Consider the following 15,230-nt stretch of genomic DNA (forward strand, 5'->3'; position numbering starts at 1 on the left):
CATAGATATAAACAAACTGCTTCGGTGTGTCGCATAGACGTCGTCATCATCTTGCTGCTCCCTCCCCGTTCTGTGATTGGTTCCCTAGCTGAGGCGAAAATCTGGTCCATGGTATCCAGGCTGCCTAGCAGCGTGAATAAAATTGCGCTGCGCTCAAGGCAGCATGGGGAAACCCAGGCTAGGTGAGAATTACAATTCTGGTGAGAATTACAATTCTGGACTAAACTTTTGGGGTGCGTGATTATCTTTTTACAATGGCAAAGAGGGCCGCAGAAGAGCATGACCACTGAAAATGGCTTCTCTCCAAAACCTTCCCCATCACGTGGCAGCCATAAAATAACCGGTGCAGAAATGAGAAAAAAGACAAGGTGCATCATCCGAGGTGCAGAAATTTTTGCTGAGTCCCTCTGAGCATGAAAGATTTAGAGGCACGCAATGGTGGAGGACTGACAGTCTGTTATTTATAGAGCTCTGCACTGATACAACACGGTCAGCCCCCCGGTGTCCTCACCTCACTCCCAGCACTGCCATCAAGAGTTAACACTGCTAGTTCAGCTGCTACACCAACTGATTCAGTGCTGAAGTAAAGAAACCAGTGCTGGGTCTGATGCCTGACATTTCGGCAATCCTAAAAGATCATTGCAAATCACACTGTACAACTTGGATCTAATAAACTTGGGTACGACATGTACGTACACTGTAGGATGGTGTCATCTATTGAATCGTAGGCTATGATGCAAGTTAGTTTAGAAGAATAAAAGTCATCAGTTAGTGTAGACAAATAGAGCAGGATCACTCTCACTTTGACAATTGTGGTTTTTATGTGCACTGAGAAAAAGAGGAGTAAGCGAAAGAGGAGAATATGGATGCAGTCATGCTAGGGAAAAGAAGCCAACTTGGCATTTAAAGGTCCCGTTCTTCCTCAGCTTACTCAGCTCTTACGGTGATTTTCTGAAGTAAAACTGATGCTTCATCTTTTGTGTGATGTACAATAAACTTTATTAAACTCATCAGTATATGTTTGATCATCATTCAGACAGCAGACTTGTAGGCTATTAATAAATAATGGATACATACAAGCAGATGACAAATACGTTATAATAACCATAATTAAACTACTAAACTATACCTGTTCCATCTCTATACAGCACTCTGACTCTGTAGGCATTATTGTCCGACTCGAAATGAACACTGTTACTGAGAGTTTCTGATATTATCATCATTCCGTGAGATGAGATTGTCCTGAGAGACTGAGCGCGAGCTTATTAAGCTCCGCCCCCTGTGTCGTCCAGCAGCAGCTTATTTGCATTTAAAGGGCACACACTAAAACATTTAAACATGCTGTAAAAAATGATCTGTTGGGTATTTTGAGCTGAAACTTCACATACACACTCTGGGGACATCAGAGACTTATTTTACATCTTGTGAAAAGGGGCATAATACGGGACCTTTAAATTTTGCAAATGGAGCTTGAGGTAAGTAGTTTTGAGTTTTAGCCCCATGTTGTGTTGATCAATACGTCATTTCATGTTGCATTTTTATTGGCTAGTCAGTAGACGTAGGTCGTAGCAGCAAACAATTATGACACTCTTTGAAAATTATCCAAGGCTATCTTTGTTCGCAAGACTGTGACAAAGGCCATCATTAAACCTCTCTCACTGTTCGACGTAGGACCACAGTTTAGGAGCCACGACCACAGAAATCACCACGATTGGTCATCTTTCGTCTGAGACAGCCCAAAATCATACACTGTGTACTGGGCATTAGAGCACGACATAATCCTAACCAGGACAGAGGGAATAAAGGTAGTTTCCCAGCCAGCCTAGACTCTGCATAAGACTACAGACCTCTTTGTTGTTTACTATATTTGCAAATGTTAGAATCTAGCTAAATTCACTCATTTAAAAAAAATGAAATAACAGCTTTGTCCTTGCATTCGTTCCTAGTGTTAATCAACTAAAAATGTGAAACGAGAACAGTCACAAACAGCTTTTCCACTCTTCTGAAGGGTTATTATGGGCAATATTAGCCAATACACAAATGCATGTTAAAAATCCAATGGAAATAGTCTGCCATCTGGCCACCTTTCACATACTATTTTCAACGTAGTTTGTTTTGAGATGGGCTGATTCTAATTTTGTGCGCTATGTAGAACGAATAGCATGGGAATTGGGATGTAACCCATGTTACACTAAAAAAACTGTAGATGAACACACTGCTGTTATTTTATTTAAAGAGCATGAGCATTTAAAGGGGCAGTCGACAAAACTGCAGCACTTATAATAAACAGAACGATATTGTCCGTTGGTGTGGACACTAATATAGTTATACTTTATAGTTATCATTCTTAATGTGAGAACGCATGAAGCAATACGATTTGAGTGGCTAATTAAATTATTTGAGAATGACAAAATCAATCTGAAACCACTAAATTATCATCATATGACTCCAGTTTTTCTCCCACTCTCTATATTTTGCCATATTTTGTCTTCTCCTGATTTCATGTGTAGCTTAATTCAGCTCTACACTTTGTGAAAACCTCTTTACTTTTTTTGAGTGTTTTTTGCTGTGAGATGAAAGCATAACGGTACATCCATTGTGTATGTGTGATATTTTTAAACTCCTCTCTTGTTCTTATCTGGTTGCCTGTGGCTGTTCTCACTGGTGTACTTTGATGATGAAATCAATCCTCCCACTCAGCCAACGGACAGAAAGGAGGTCCAAAGCGGAATATGTCACAACAGACTTATTGGAGGAAACACATATAGGCTCTCTTAAGCTGTACACAGACACACACACACACACACACACACACACACACACACACACACACACACACACACACACACACACACACACACACTGTCATTGTGTCCACTCTCACACCCTTAAAATCCATATGACAGTACGGAAAAGGTTATTAGTTTTAGCAGAATGAATGGATTTTGGCCTCTAAGTACTTGTGGTGTAAATTAATATCTGACCCTGCTATCTCTGTAAAGTGTTTTAATTGTGCAATAATTGATGAATTTTGCAACATCAACACTTCTGAACTGAACTGAATCCACATGAATAATGACTCAGAGTTGCTTATAGCTGAACTGGACTCATTTCATAACCGATTAACTTACTTTATTGAACTAAACTGAATCAAAATCTAAACTGAATTGATACGAATAATGCCACTGTTGTCTGTAGATCTGCTTTACAGCAGAATTTGAATTGGTCTTATACTTGATGAAATTTGGATCATTGATTATTTTCCTATAGAGAAAACATCTGAATGACTCATGAACAACGATCACATATTTTAACCATGTGTATTTTTTTTTTGAGGCAAAATATTTATTTAAATGCTGTGTTTGTGCTACATAAACGCTAAAATATATTTGACCCTTTTGTTGTGCATCTAACTACATTTTTAAAAGGGCGCTTTAGCTACTGACTAGCTTGACAAGCCACAGTTTCAGAAAAAGCTTCCTTAGTTGAATACTGCACAATATCACACACGTGTTCAAGTAACACAAAACTCCTCATATGTTATTCTTCACTAACCAATGAGGGGATTTAATTCTTCTGGCTCAGGCAGAACGACTGAAATCTGCTGCGCTAATCTTGACAAATCCTTGTTAGCCTGATCTGTGTTTGGAGCGGCAGGATGCTGGGTAATCCTCCAACGTGACAGTCGGCTGTACTGAGACTCATTTAACTTCTGTCATTCACCACTTACACTTGTCTGCCAATTAGTGGAAGGTTAAAAGGAAGAAATTCTCCAGCGAGACATTGTTAGCTCCAAATTAGGAATTTATGGTGACACTTTACAATAAGGTCCCATTTATAAATGCATTCACTATTACTAACAATGAGCAATACATTTGTTACAGTATTTATTAACTAACGAATAAAACCTTATTGTAAAGTGTTACAGATTTTTCTTCCTGATATTAAAAGGCCAATGTATTATAGCTGAAAACTTATATGATGGCCAATATTATAAATCTATACTTGTCTTTTGACAATATTCCATGTATATATCTCAATATTTATGTTATTGCTCTGAAATGGCTTATAAATAGTTATTTTTAAAAAACATTTTTCTTAAATATCAGAGGAATCGGTCGTTGTAGCAAGCAGATTAAAAAACAGTAAATACAAAAACTAGTTAAAGTGAATCAAGTCATAGTTTACTAAATGAACCCTTGTCATAACCAGATACAACACTGCAACATGTGATAAAAGGTATCCATGTTAATCAGAGTTTTTGTCCAAACCGGCTACACAACACACAACGAGTGACAGGGGATTCTACTTTAAAAATGTATGTGACGTTGCTGCTGGAAAAATGATAATTTAATGTAAGTTTGAATATCATTTTGCATGACCTTCATACTGAAAAAGACAATGGAAAATTCACCACAGAAAATAAATGAAAGGAAACAAGAACATTCAAACTGTGAATTCATTGTGAACAAACTTGTATTCTATGACAAAAACTGTTTCAGTCGCTCAGTATGTATTTGTAATAATGTTAAAATAGTGTAATAATAAATTGGATTATGTACTTGTCCATTTCACTGTGAGTGCAGTACTCTTGCAGAGAGACACGCTCTTCTGATTGGTTGTGATTCTTGATTGATTTCGTTGCGTCTAGTCGTGTCCTGTCTGGTGTGGACGGACAAATTGCTTGTCGCTGGAATCTTGTAGCATTGTCTCTGGTTAGGACGTCATGTTAGAATAATATTTAATAACCGCCATTTATATGCACTCATATTACATTTATAGTAATTCAGATATGGTCATGGGTAAATTGTGAATTCCTAAACTTAAAAAGAGACCATTTCATTTAGTACCATTATATTTGCTAAATATTGAATAATCCATATTTCAAGTGGATGGAATCTGCAAAGGCTATATCGGAGATTTTAGCTGCCTAAAGCTGTCAAAGATTTCAAGTTGGACTGTAAACAGCTTCCCGGTTGTTGAAGTTGTATTTTTATTTTTCGAGAGTTGCCTGAGCAACAGAAACTAAAGTCTCAGTGAAGATTGTGCTGTTGGCAGGATGTGTTTACAACATGTCGCTTCCTTCTATGTGAGTGACTAGCTCTCATTTACTAGATGTAGCCAGTGCTGGATGAAGTAAATAAAAAGTCTTTTACACGATAATGACCTGACAAGGACAAAAATATGCCAGTCTGTGTAATGAAAAAAGCCATTTTGAAGGGAAAATGGTGAATCATAATGCAAGGAAACATTCAGATCATCAGATCATAAAGATTTTTCTTGGTAGCGTGCTGATCACTGATCTTTTCAAGACTCCTGGTCGATATAACCAAAGAATCATGTGTTTCACACCAGTAAATTGATGTGACCCAACCGGGCAAGTCTTTTTCCTGTAGTATTTCTCCTGTTTCGGTTTTGCCACACGCACCGCCACTTTTAGAGTTGTCAGCACTGTGGGAGACTCTCTCACTATGGTGGTTTGGTTTGAAGAGCAGGAGCTGTCACACTGGCCGTGTGTGTGTAAGTGGGAGGCCAGAAGGAGACGTTCTGTCTGAAAGCTCTGAAAGCAGCAGGCATTCCTCTTACTGCACTGTACCAACACAATCATATGTGCACGGCTGCCGAGGAGAGAGGTCAGTGGGGAAATTGCCACAAAGAGTTTCACGTTTGTCCGCCAGACTACTCTAATTCCCCCTTCATTTTCTGTCTGTCTGGATTCTACACGCCATACCCAGCAAGTGTTAGTAGCAGCATTCAGAGGACTTCTTGGAGTAAAATACATATGAAGCGTGATCTGCAGCGTTCCCCAACATGACATTTTACTCTTATCCAGAATTCAAGTTTTCAGTAAACTTCAGTTTTCAGTGTCCTCCAAACTAAAATTCCCAATGTTTGAAACCAACATACACTATTGTATAATTTACATTTGACTTCAAACTTTAGGATATTTCCCTTGTGACAACTAGTCCTGGTCTCCCGTATTTAGAATCAGTGTAATTTACAGTATGCCACGTGCAATTTTTTTTACATTGTTGATAAGCTCAAATTTGATTGGCTAAAGACTACATTGGATCCACATGTGGATTCTCCGATCTTCTGGCTGTGAACTCCTATGTGAGCGGAGATTTCGTCTATCGTCTATGGGTGGCAGGTCTTTCTCTGTTATAGCCCCTATAAGCTATGGAACTCTCTTCCGTTGGCTCTCAGGACAACAACCACGTTACATGAATTTAAGCACAAACTCAAAACACATTTGTTTAATCAGTATTATCAGTCATGAAAATGTTCATTTGACATAACATAGTCACAATGTTAACTTACTGTAGGTACCAATAATCTATTCCATCTTTACTCCAACTGCCCACCATGCTGTCTGTAATTAATGTTTGTTGCCTCTGTTTTTATGTTTGTATTGCAAATGTAATGCGATTTGCAACTGCAATCGCTCATTACTTGGACTGGGCAAATGTCCATTGTCCGTTTATTTGTGAACTGCTTGTTATTTACTGTCATTGTGAAGCGTCCTTGAGCTTGGGAAAGGCGCTATATAAATTAAATGTGAATTGAAACCCAATCATAATACACACACATATCCAAGGTGATTCAAACACGTGACAATTTACAAATGCACCTTTAATTATCAATTTATACATTTAAAACATTAAAAACTTTGTGAATAGAGTTGTAAAACATTTTGTAAGTGTCTTTTTTATGCATGTGAATTAGTTTTTGTGAATGTAAATTCTGTTAGGTCTCTGTACATCCTATTTTGTGCAATTTTGATTGGATTCTGACTGCATATCCAGTGTTATTTTAGTATTATTTGAATAGTATCTTTCCGTTTTCTTTTTAATTTTAGTATTTTGTTTTGTGATTTTTTAGTTTTTCTGTTTAGATTTATTTTTATTTCAGTTTTAGTGCAATTTTTTAATACTTCAGCTTAAACTTGTTTTATATCAGTTAGTTGCCTAGGCATAATTTCAAATTTTTAACAAGTTTTTCATGTTATTTATGTTTATATTTTATATATTTCTAAATGCTTCAACAATCCCTGTCTGTTCTGAGTAGTATTTACTGTTGCTCATTAACGGTTAAATCCCCCTGAGAGAATCCTCACGTTATTTGCACTGTTAACATACCATCTAATTGTGCCAATTCATATCCCACTTTATCTCTCGTCATTTATCTCTTTGATATGGTGCTGTTTTACAATAATGAGCTTTGTAAAACCTCACAGATGTGTGGAACTGTTTTTAATTAGAGCACCAGAGCATCAGGGACCGAGAGCGCCTGTGCAAAATAACCATTTAGACCTTAATTTCCTAACAAGTGACTATATCCTAGGGTAGTTAATGCCGCAGCACTTCTTCTAATGAGGAAATTAAAAAAAAGTGTTAATTGAGTCCAGAAGAAAGTAAAGCCAATCCAGTTAGTGAAACAATTGTTTTAATAAGACATCTAATATTATCAGGTTTTACAGTACTGTATGTGGATAATTTAGAAATCAAGTAATGCGTATGATATAACTGATGTTTATTATCATAAAGTCATAATTACAGACATAATTGTCACTATCCTCTGTCTCTGCCTTTCTCTCTGTGATAAATTGGCTTTTATATCAGATATCCCACATTGCTGCTGGGCAGACGGTGTACTGAATGCCCCATAGAGGCTAATATCGGTCTCTCAAGGTCTCTCTGTGTGTGTGTGTCTCCACAAAAGCATATATCATTACCTCTCCATCGTCATCTCCTACAGTAAACCCACTGATCTCATCGTATTTCTGAAACTTAGACTGAGCCCAGGAGGGACAGAGACGGGCACTGCCACCCCCTCGACTGTCCTCCACAGAGACAGACTGGGACATTGTGTATGAGATACTTTACATATACAGTATTTACATTAAGTTTGGGGTTGGTAAGATTGTTTTGAGTTAGTGAGCAAAGTCTCTTATGCTCACCAAGAATGTGTTTTGATTAAAAATACAGTAAAAACTGTAACTAATGCTTCCATTTAAAATAACTCTTTTCTATTTTAATATATTTTAAATTGTAATTTATTCCTGTGATCAAAGCTGAGTTTCAGACTCCAGTCTTTAGTGTCACATGATCCTTCTGTCACGATCCACACTCAAGGAGACAGGTAGATCCAATAATGCAGTATTTATTTGGGGTAATCCGTACTCAAAATCCAGTCCAGGCAGAGGTCATAACCAGGGTAGCAATCAAACAAAAACATAAACATAAACAAAACAACGAGCAATAACAGACTAGAAACAGAACTCAGAAGTGGCGTGATAATTACAAGGACTCCGTGACACATACAAAAACAGACAGGGTTATATACACAGGGAAATGACAATGCTAATGGGGAACAGGCTGAGTGCAATGATCAGTGATAAGGGACAGCTGAGTGCAATGAAAAGACAAGGATCATGGGGGATGTAGTTCAAGAGTGTGATGGACACCGTGGGGAAGGAGGACATCTAGTGGTGACCCAAGAAACATAAACCAGACACTGTGACATAACCCCCCCTCTACGGAGTGGCTACCAGACGCTCCAAGACGCTCCAAGACGTGACTGACAAAACAAAGTTCAGGTGGGAGGTGGACTGGTGGAGGATCAGGGGGAGGGATGGGGGGCCAGGTCCATGGAGGGAAACGGGGACAGGGAGTGGCAGTCCATCTGGCAGCCAGGTCAGAGACGACAGTTCATCGGGCGGCCAGGGCGGAGACTCTCCCTCGGGCGACCAGGGCGGAGATTCTCCCTCGGGCACCCAGGGCGGAGCGGACAGTCCATCTGGCGGCCGGGGTGGAGACTTTCCCTCAGGCGGCCAGGGCGGAGCGCGCAGTTCATCGGACGGCCGGGGCGGAGACGACCCCTCGGGCGGCCAGGGCGGAGACGACCCCTCGGGCGGCCAGGGCGGAGACGACCCCTCGGGCGGCCAGGGCGGAGACGACCCCTCGGGCGGCCAGGGCGGAGACGACCCCTCGGGCGGCCACGGCGGAGACGACCACTCGGGCGGCCACGGCGGAGACGACCACTCGGGCGGCCACGGCGGAGGAACAGACACCGGCTCAGGAACTGGAACAGACCCCACCGGCTCAGGAACAGACACTGGCTCCGGCTCAGGAACAGACACTGGCTCCGGCTCAGGAACAGACACTGGCTCCGGCTCAGGAACAGACACTGGCTCCGGCTCAGGAACAGACACTGGCTCCGGCTCAGGAACAGACACTGGCTCCGGCTCAGGAACAGACACTGGCTCCGGCTCAGGAACAGACACTGGCTCCGGCTCAGGAACAGACACTGGCTCCGGCTCAGGAACAGACACTGGCTCCGGCTCAGGAACAGACACTGGCTCCGGCTCAGGAACAGACACTGGCTCCGGCTCAGGAACAGACACTGGCTCCGGCTCAGGAACAGACACTGGCTCCGGCTCAGGAACAGACACTGGCTCCGGCTCAGGAACAGACACTGGCTCCGGCTCAGGAACAGACACTGGCACCACCGGCTCAGGAACAGACACTGGCACCACCGGCTCAGGAACAGACACTGGCACCACCGGCTCAGGAACAGACACTGGCACCACCGGCTCAGGAACAGACACAGGCACCGGCTCAGGAACAGACACTGGCTCCGGCTCAGGAACAGACACTGGCTCCGGCTCAGGAACAGACACTGGCTCCGGCTCAGGAACAGACACTGGCTCCGGCTCAGGAACAGACACTGGCTCCGGCTCAGGAACAGACACTGGCTCCGGCTCAGGAACAGACACTGGCTCCGGCTCAGGAACAGACACTGGCTCCGGCTCAGGAACAGACACTGGCTCCACCGGCTCAGGAACAGACACAGGCACCACCGGCTCAGGAACAGACACTGGCTCCACCGGCTCAGGAACAGACACAGGCACCACCGGCTCAGGAACAGACACAGGCACCGGCTCAGCGGCCATCTTGTCTGAAGACACAGGCTCGACGACGGCCATCCTGTCTGAAGACACAGGCTCGACGACGGCCATCCTGTCTGGAGACACAGGCTCGACGACGGCCATCCTGTCTGAAGACACAGGCTCGACGACGGCCATCCTGTCTGGAGACACAGGCTCGGCAGACGTGACGTGAACAGGCTCGGCAGACGTGACGTGAACAGGCTCGGCAGACGTGACGTGAACAGGCTCGGCAGACGTGACGTGAACAGGCTCGGCAGACGTGACGTGAACAGGCTCGGCAGACGTGACGTGAACAGGCTCGGCAGACGTGACGTGAACAGGCTCGGCAGACGTGACGTGAACAGGCTCGGCAGACGTGACGTGAACAGGCTCGGCAGACGTGACGTGAACAGGCTCGGCAGACGTGACGTGAACAGTCTCTGTGGCGGCCATCTTGTCCGAAGACACAGGCTCAGGAACAGTCTCTGGCTGGGCAGACGTAACGTGAACAGTCTCTGGCTGGGCGGAACTCAAGTGCTTCCTCCAAGCGTGCAGAACCGCCAATGCGTAAAACCCAAAGACAGTTCTCCTGGCCGTGGCAGGACTGATGGTGGGCTGCTCCAGGACGACCTCCGGGACGACAGTGGGCTGCTCGGGCACTGCCTCCGGGACGACAGTGGACTGCTTTGGCACGGCCTCCGGGACGACATGCTTCCTCCATGCATGCAGAACTGCCAATGCGTGGAACAGGAAGACAGCTCTCTTGGCCGTGGCAGGACTGATGGTAGGCTGCTCCAGGACGACCTCCGGGACAACAGCGGGCTGCTTGGGCACTGCCTCCGGGACGACAGCGTGCTGCACGGGCACGACCTCTGGGATGACAGCCTCTGGGATGATAGCGGGCTGCACAGGCACGACCTCTGGGGTGAGATCAGTCTCCGGACTGGCAGACTTGCGTCTCCTACCCCCTCTCCGTCTACGACGGCAAGACGGTGGCTCCGACCTGTCCCTCACCAGCCCAGAGTCAAAGGGGGGCCATGGTGGAGAGTGGTGTTGGATTCCCTCTCGACCAACCACTCCTCTGCGACCTCCCCGGGTCCCACGAAAAATGACCAGACGTGTTCCCTCAAAACGCTCTCTCCTCTCCCGCTCGGTGGCTGGGGCAGAGAAGTTGGCGAACATACCGCTGGATCTTTGTGTGTGACGGAGTCCTTCTGTCACGATCCACACTCAAGGAGACAGGTAGATCCAATAATGCAGTATTTATTTGGGGTAATCCGTACTCAAAATCCAGTCCAGGCAGAGGTCATAACCAGGGTAGCAATCAAACAAAAACATAAACATAAACAAAACAACGAGCAATAACAGACTAGAAACAGAACTCAGAAGTGGCGTGATAATTACAAGGACTCCGTGACACATACAAAAACAGACAGGGTTATATACACAGGGAAATGACAATGCTAATGGGGAACAGGCTGAGTGCAATGATCAGTGATAAGGGACAGCTGAGTGCAATGAAAAGACAAGGATCATGGGGGATGTAGTTCAAGAGTGTGATGGACACCGTGGGGAAGGAGGACATCTAGTGGTGACCCAAGAAACATAAACCAGACACTGTGACACCTTCAGAAATCATTCTAATATGCGGATTTGGTGCTCAAAACCATTTCTGATTATTATCTTTTGAAAACAGTTGTGCTGTTTAATATTTTTGTGAAAACTGTGATACATCTTTAAAGGTGCATTGCGCAAGTCTCTGAGTTTTTGCAGAACTATGCCCCCTCTGGCGGCAAGCGAAACTGCAACCAGAAGTGTGCACGCTCACGGACAAAATTTTTCTTTTTTTTATCTTACGTGGAGTTTGCGTTGGTGTTTGAAATGAACTTCAAGCCTCAAGGTCTCTTAGAATCCATCTTCTACGGAGAATGGCGGCGAATACACAAACCTGCCAGACATAGCCAGGTGAGAGTGCCGTGAACTAGAGATGCGCGGATGGGCTATTATTTCATCCGCACCCGCATCACAAAACTCACCATCCGTCCGCCATCCATCCGCACCAACGTTTTTGACCAATTTTCAAAACAGCACCCGCCCGCCATCCGCTGATTGGTGTATACATATATTTTTTATTTGATTGGTTCAACCGCCCGCCACCCGCCCGAATTTAATTTAAATATTATTTTTCGTCACGTCATCCGCCCAATCCGCGGTTTATCCGCGGTTTATCCGCGGAGTCCGCGGCTGTGACCGCCAACCGCGCATCTCTACCGTGAACGCGCATGACGTCACGCCCAGTCTAAAATTCCGGCCCGAATCCCTCTTATTTATTTTACTTTACAGGATTATAGAGACAATCTCAGTGATCAGAGAAGGGCTCATTCAGCCCATCAGGCAATTGTTTAAGCATGTATGGGTTAGAAAACGGGTATTTTTAACATGAAAAGTTGCTTAATGCACCTTTAAATCAGAATTTATTATATAATTTTTTTAAACATTATAATAATTATGTCTTTACTGTCACTTTTGCTCTATTTAATGTATCCTTACTGAATAAATTTTAATTTCTTTCAAAAAATACCAACTCCAAACTTGTGAAAGGTAATATGAATTTATTTGCATTTTTACCTTTAATTTTTATTTAAATAGCTTAGATTGCTTGAAAGTTCTGTAACTGCGTGTGTTTGTGCCATTACATGGGCTTGAATAGAAATACATATATCATTACACAGATTTTGGAGGTGGAACAACAGTGTAATATTTACCTTCATATTTGTTTACATTCAGAGTATACATTTTACCAACCAATATGTTGATTTCCTGGGAAATAAACCTATGAAAAGTCAATCTGTAAAGAGCTAGATATTCCTTTTTTCTTGCACATATTTAGATTTAACATGTACAGTGTTGTTTGTCAAATATTGATTTTTGTGCTGAATTTAAGATGTTTAATTATCGTGACAATGGCTACGTTCAGACTGTCAGCTTTTGGGACTGACAACTGCATTAACTTACAGGTGTGAGGCAATAGCGTCTTGAATACTGTCTGTATAAACGTGAAACTGAGTCAAGCCCGTATTCTCTAACCAGTTGTAACGTTGCCTCAAAGGTCAAGCAAGAGTCTGGATCTAAAAAGGTGATAAAAGATAAAAAGGTGTTTAATGGCTCAAAACATGATACATATTCATGACTTGACTGTGGAACACATGACATGAAACGTAGCTCTTGACCCATAACACCATGAACCATGAAAGGCACGAACAATAATCCACACAGGGCAAGACTGAGCACAGGGTTAAATAACTGAGAAATCAATAGGATAACAAGCAACAACTAATTAGCATGAACTAAAAGAACTACAAAGACCATGAAAAGAACTACAAAAGAACAAACTCATGAATGGCAAATTTCAAAATAAAAGACACGACAAAGTACAAAATCCTAACACCAGCAACCATATTGACAGTGACCAAAGTAATATCAAAGATGGCGACATCCATAAAACTGAAAAGTCTTGTGACTGTTGATGCGACGAGTCCAATTGAGCCTCGAGTTCATCCGTCAAAATCTTCATTAACCGACAGCAGGTTTTATATCTGGTTGGAGAGCGGAGCATTTGAGTCACGCATAGAACACAAAACTGACGGGAGCCTCTCCAGTGGAGAACAGTGACTTAATCTAGAACCTTCAGATGACACACAGCTCATATCTCGGAGGTACCGAAAGCGAAACCATGCACACACAAAACCCCTTAGCAGAGCGACTCTCTCGTACTGTACGACCCCAGACAGCCAACATCTGGGACACGTGGATTCCACACGTACCAGATGTGGGCCGGATCTGGGACGACACTATGTTGCTGTGACAGACAACTTTTGTTTAAGGTAACCGTATCAAGGACTCAAATACAGGACTGACAACTGTAGTCTATTGCTGTGTGACTGTGGCCTTTATATAAAATTTAACTGATAAGCTTATTAAAGTGGGAAAGATTTACATAAAAATTGATGCAGTTTTTCCTTTCGCAGGATTTTCTTGCATCCCATGTCCTATTTTCTGAACAATATTTACATTCTTTTCGCAATTCATGTGATTTTAGCATTGTCTGACAAGACCTGGAAGTTTAGACGGTCTCGATGGACCTCCTCTGTCTTTCTGCTGTTGTTTACAGTCGTTGTAAAGTCCTCCACATCTCTTTTTTCTCTCTCGGTGTCCATTAGGACTGTATCTGAGGCTCTCATTGATCTCCACACATCCTCTGAGCTCACAGTGATGGCGAGTGTAGTGTAAGAAACGCTCTTAGGAGCCCCTTCAGTCTGGTATGTAGAGTGTGTATCAGTCTGAACTCGAGTAAACAAAACCTCTCAATCTCATCCCTTCTCACTACATAGAAAAAGAAAGATTTGTATTATTTTGTGGATATACTACTCCTCTCCATCATTGTCTTTATAATGACACTCATTCTATTTGTGTCGCCCTCTGCATGGCGCGTCCTGACTTCAGAGTTCATTCTGCAATGACAAAGATGAGAGAGATTCAGTTGTGATATCGAGTAGAAGGGAGCCAGAGGCAAACGAATAGGTAAGAAAAGAGTAAAGCGATTGGGAAAGGTGAGAAAGATGAGAACAAAGGCAGGAAGAACTTTTAGAAAACAAGACAGAATAAAAAAGCAAACTAACAATGTCGCCATGCATTGAGTGCTGACGTGCAATAAATCAATTCAAATGCATCCTTTCCCCCGCACACATGCACAACTAACCCTGCAGTAAATCACACCATCCACTGCTGCTTCACCAATTATAACGTGTGTTGCCTTGTGGGTTCGGTTTTGTGATATCAATAATTCATCAAGGAGAAGCCTTTCAGAATGACTCAAATGGAAAAGCATGTGCACTCGACATGCGCATACTTGTGTAAGGGCTACACTCCAAACACACACGTACTGTCAAATACATTGCATTTCACACGTGTCTTTATATCTCACACCGCATAGAGAATCAAACACACAGGACCTTTGTTTAGACAAGCAGTTCTCTGTGGATTTCCTCGGAGACATGGGATCAACTGGCATTTGCACTCCTTTTGTTCCATTGAATGATTCTTCGTTTTGTTTGGATAGAGATTCAAATGGAAATTCATAACACTCGTACAATGAAATATCACAATACCAACATTTTATTTGTGCATCATCAAAGCGTCGTTTTTTTAACTCTATGGATTATATGTCCTTAGTTGTTGGGATTTGTCAAGTAATGTGGTTACTATTTTTTACTATTTTTATTAATTATTTTGTGATTAA

General features: G+C 42.8%; 1 protein-coding gene across 1 annotated transcript in view; it reads left to right on the forward strand.

Annotated features, from left to right (window-relative positions):
* The window catches only part of lhfpl7 (LHFPL tetraspan subfamily member 7), a 161,498-nt gene that overhangs the window by 74,239 nt on the left and 72,029 nt on the right, over nucleotides 1-15,230 (forward strand). The gene's annotated exons all lie outside the window — the stretch shown is intronic.

Source organism: Scardinius erythrophthalmus, assembly GCF_964197995.2.
Source record: "Scardinius erythrophthalmus genome assembly, chromosome: 5".
NCBI classification, from domain to species: Eukaryota; Metazoa; Chordata; class Actinopteri; order Cypriniformes; family Leuciscidae; genus Scardinius; species Scardinius erythrophthalmus.